Source organism: Macaca fascicularis, chromosome 7 (genome assembly GCF_037993035.2).
Source record: "Macaca fascicularis isolate 582-1 chromosome 7, T2T-MFA8v1.1".
Classification (NCBI taxonomy): Eukaryota; Metazoa; Chordata; class Mammalia; order Primates; family Cercopithecidae; genus Macaca; species Macaca fascicularis.
In genome coordinates this window covers 49,530,862-49,535,549 of record NC_088381.1, presented here as the reverse complement: position 1 = coordinate 49,535,549, position 4,688 = coordinate 49,530,862, and the positions used below count along the sequence as shown (strand labels likewise).

The 4,688-nt window shown below is 49.4% G+C and overlaps 1 protein-coding gene across 6 annotated transcripts in view; it reads right to left on the bottom strand.

Annotated features, from left to right (window-relative positions):
- The window catches only part of LOC135971594 (uncharacterized), a 47,204-nt gene that overhangs the window by 3,893 nt on the left and 38,623 nt on the right, over positions 1-4,688 (bottom strand). For 4 of the 6 annotated variants that reach the window (XR_012415137.1, XR_012415138.1, XR_012415140.1 and 1 more), the window contains 2 exons: positions 3,380-3,604; positions 2,812-3,067 (listed from right to left, as the gene is read on the bottom strand). The exons of the other annotated variants lie outside the window; for them this stretch is intronic. The gene's annotated coding sequence lies outside the window, so the exon portion shown is untranslated. Of the gene's footprint in view, positions 1-2,811; positions 3,068-3,379; positions 3,605-4,688 lie in introns of those variants that run through there. 6 annotated transcript variants of the gene reach the window in all.

The following is a 4,688-nucleotide window of genomic DNA, read 5'->3' as shown; positions in this document are numbered from 1 at the left end:
CTGCGATAAGGAACAGATAGGCTGGAAAGAAGTATGGGAGGTGCCCAGAGAGGCTGACAGACTGGGTTACCCATTTCCCTGGGCCTAGTGCAGAGTTTCAGGGCACTGGGGGTCATAAGGTCATGGGACAGTGGGGTGCTGGGTGTTGTAGTCACATCAATCCCCCGTCCCAGCAGCTCTTTAGTACCTGGCTGCAGAGCAGCCACAACTTCACAGAGGACTGCAAGAGAATTCCTTAAATCAGCCAGGCTGGTAAACCTCACGCCTCCTTCCTGGGGACTGGCTCAGAGCAGGCCAGCCACTGATCATGGTCACAAAGCATGGTAGCACAGGCTTAGAGCACTGAGGCCCTAACCCCAGAGAAACTTCACCATCCTCCACACCCACAATCCCCAGCCCAGCGCCCCTCCTCCACCCAGAGTAGACCCTGTGCACTCAACCATCTTGGCCAGTGTGTTGACCTCAGCCAGGACCCAGTCGGGACGGTCCAGATCACCAGAGGACCGGAACCTCTGCAAGGGAGGGAGGGCTGAGGTGTGGCCAGGATCCGTGTGTCTCCCACACTGCTGCCCAGTGGGGACCCCTGGTCCCCGTCATAGATGGATACCCTCTGGCCTCTTGTTCTCCCCTATCACCAGGCTGTTGAGTGAACTCTCTCCTGACCCACCCTGCCACCAAACCCTGCTCTGAGGTCTACTCCAGGCATTTGTCTGCTCAGCAAACATCAATTGAGTGCCTTCTCTGTGCCAGCTCCCACTCTAAGTGCTGGGGTACAGCAGGGGACAAAACAAAGTCCCGCGCCTCTCAGAGATGAGTGACCTCTCTCCCCTCTTCCCCATACCCACACAAGTCCAGCCACTCTGGCTTCCCTGCTGCTGCTCGGGGACACCGGCCTTGCTCCCTCCTCCATGCCTGCTGTACTCTGTACATGGCTTGCTATCCTTTATTTCATTCCACTCTCTGCTCAAGTGACACTTTATCAGACCAGCCCGCCCCCCCAACCCCGCCCCCGGATTTTTTGTTTGTTTTAAGACAGAGTCTCGCTCTATTGCCCAGGCTGGAGTGCAATGGTGCAATCTTGACTCACTGCAACCTCCACCTCCCAGGTTCAAGCAATTCTCCTGCCTCAGCCTCCCAAGTAGCTGGGACTACAAGCATGTGCCATCACCCCTGGCTTTTTAAAATTTTGAATAGAGACATGATTTCACCACGTTGGCCATGCTGATCTCAAACTCCTGACCTCAGGTCACCTGCACACCTCAGCCTCCCAAAATGCTAGGATTATAGGCGTGAGTCATTGCACCCTGGCAGGCTGGCCCTTCATGGTCATACTTCCTAAAATAGCCCCTGACATAAGGAAATTTTGGGGGCTGGTGGATGTGTTCATTATCTTGACTGTGGTGATCCAAAAGCCAGGAAGATTTGGTCTTTACTTGTCCAGCCTCATCTTTCTCTAACCTCCAGATGATACTCTCCCAGCTATGGGAAATGCATTCATTCCTGGGGAGCCATGCTCTCTCTCACCTGAAGTCTCTGCACATGCTGTTTCCTGTCTGAAGACACACACCTCCCACCCTTGCCTCCCAACCCCCGGTACACAGACTGTACTTCAGCCACCAGCTCCTGCCACCCGCCTTTAAGGTTGATGGCATCCTCATGGAGCCGCCTTAGCACTACACACAAGGCGCAGTTAGGTCTCTGCCCCTGGAACCTTAACTATGATTGCCAATTCAAGCCTCCGATTTCCCCTTCCCTGGAAGCTCGAGTCCTCCCAGTGCTTAGCACACTTCATAGTATAGACTAGGCGCTTAGAACGTGCAGATGGATGGATGCCTAAGTCTCAACCCCAAAACTACTACTTTCTGGGTCTGGAAAGGGACGAAGGGATTCCTAATAGTGTGCAAAAGTCAGCCTGATTCTAAGCACGTTCTTGTACAAGCCCCACAGCAGGGCTGGGGAAGGGGGTGTCCTTGGGAGGTCCTCTTGGGGCTGGGACCTGAAAGGACTCCCAGCTCCAGACAAGCCCCACTTCCTGCCCCGGGAGGCAGGGGCCCTTCCTTCCGCCACGCCAGGGAAGCACGGGGACTCTGAGCCGGCTGGCCTGCTCTGTCTTACCCGTCCCCTACCCATGCACCCCGTCTCAGGAGCGGGGTGGCGGTGGACTTTTCTCTACCAGACCCACAGCCCTCACGCCCGCACACACTATGTTTGCGGAGAGGCCAGGGCAGACAACCTCCACCCTTTTCCGGAGACACTGGCGCCCCCTCATTCCCGCTCCAGCATCCCATGCCTCGCTTCACCCCCGATGCCTCATCATCTTGCCAGGAAGCCAGGGCCCGGGAATTTCTTTTCCCGGTGGCGCCCCGGGTCAACTGAGTCGATTATCACGTGACTGGGACTAACGCCCTCTGGGAGAGAGGGGGCTGCTAGAATTGAGGTGGAGAGCGGACCGCAGCCCACCGGAAGTGTCAGGGAGGAAGTGCTAGCGTCCCCTCCTTCTCCCAGAATCCTTCCCTGGAAAAAAACCAGCGCCAACCGCCCGTTTACCTGACAGTGGAAGTTATTTGTTTAACTTAAGGGGGTAGGATCCCGGGAGCCAGGGAGATTCAGGTCATTGTCATGTTTTACACTGTTAAGTGAATGGCATTATACACAGCTGCGGACTGTGGCAAAAGACATTTTAAAAACTATTGAACTACACTACACATACAAAAAATTGTACCTATTATAAATATAAAGCTTAATAAGTTTTCATCAACTGTAGACCTCACATAACCAGCACCCAGATAAGGAAATAAACCAGATAACTTCTTTAAGTGTGTGGGTATTTTATTTCATTTTGATGAATCGTCTAGGTGCCTAGCAAAAAGGGCTGTCATAATTAACATGCTCAGGAAAACTCCCTACAGCTGTAACATCGATAGATGCTTATCTTAATTTTTGCCAATCAGATGGAGAAAAAAAATCGGTTGCTTAGATTGCAGTAGTAGTGTGCTTACTGGTAGCTTTGAGCTAATGTGTAGTCTAGAACAACAAAGTTTCTGACCTTGACTTGAAGAGGCAAAAACTGAAAAACAAAACAACAACAAAAATACATTACAGAATAGACTAATCACCAAAGAAGAAATTGAACACAGTCGTCCTTTAGTAACCTCAGGATATTGGTTCCAGGACCCAAGAGATACCAAAATTCACAGATGCTCAAGTCCCTGATATAATGTGGCATAGTATTTGCATATAACTTATGCACATCCTTCCGTATACTTTAAATCATCTCTAGATTACTATATTATTTATTATATGATATAGTTATATGATTTATTACTATAAATCATCTCTAGATTACTATAATATCTAATACAACATACTTTGTAAGTACCTGTGATAAAGTATTTATAAATTTTTGTTTTTGTTTTACTTTTTCCAAATATTTTTGATGCACAGTTGGTTAAATCCAAGGATCCAGAACCCGAGGATACAGAGGGCTGACCGTAGTTTGAACTCTCTCCTCAATTCCATGCCCATCCCATGCACCAGGTGCAGCTGGTTTGATTGTTGCAGGCTTTCAAGTTTTCAAGACAGAGCTCATGACAAGTTAACTGCTCTATAGAATAGAAAGAGATGGAAAGTGTCCCAATTCATGGTAAAATTGAGTTCATTTCTGAAGAGTTCTTTTACAAATCATAAGCGCTAGCCTGTTGAAAACAACAGTATGTTAAGTTACTAGGCTAACCTTCATCATGTCAAAGAAAAATTTTAAGAACGTAAGACCTGTAATCATAGCACTTTCGGAGGCCAAGGTCAGTGGCTCACTTGAGCCCAGCATTTCTGGACCAGCTTGGGCAACATAGGAAGACCCCAATCTCTACAAAAAATTAGCTGCTTGTGCTGGTACACACGTGTCATCCCAGCTACCTAAGAGGCTGAGGTCAGAGGATCTCTTGAGCCTGGGAGATGGAGGCTGCAGTGAGCCATGATGGCACCACTGTTCTCCATCCAGCCTGAGTAACAGAAGAGCATCTCAAAAAAAGAAAAAAAAAAAAAAAGCTTGGCACAGTGGCTCACGCCAGTAATCCTAGCACTTTGGGAGGCCGAGGCAGGCAGATCACCTGAGGTCAGGAATTGGAGACCAGCCTGGCCAACATGGCAAGACCTGTCTCTACTAAAAAAATAAAAAGAAAAAGCAGGGCATGGTACCAGGTGCCTGTAATCTCAGCTACTGGGGAGGCTGAGGCACAAGAATTGCTTGAACCTGGGAGGTGGAGGTTGCAGTGAGCTGAGATCACACCACTGCATTCCAGCCTGGGCAACAGAGTAGACTCCATCTCAAAAAAAAAAAAAGATGTAAGAATGGCTCAACTTTTGTTTCATCCTATCAATAGCTTAAAGAAAAGAAAAATGGATAGATTTGGAAAACCATTTTTTATTTAAAAAGAGCAAATCAGGAACAGATGAAAACTGTCTTAGAGGCCGGGCGCGGTGGCTCAAGCCTGTAATCCCAGCACTTTGGGAGGCCGAGACGGGCGGATCACGAGGTCAGGAGATCGAGACCATCCTGGCTAACACGGTGAAACCCCGTCTCTACTAAAAAATACAAAAAACTAGCTGGGCACGGTGGCGGGTGCCTGTAGTCCCAACTACTCGGGAGGCTGAGGCAGGAGAATGGCGTGAACCCGGGAGGCGGAGCT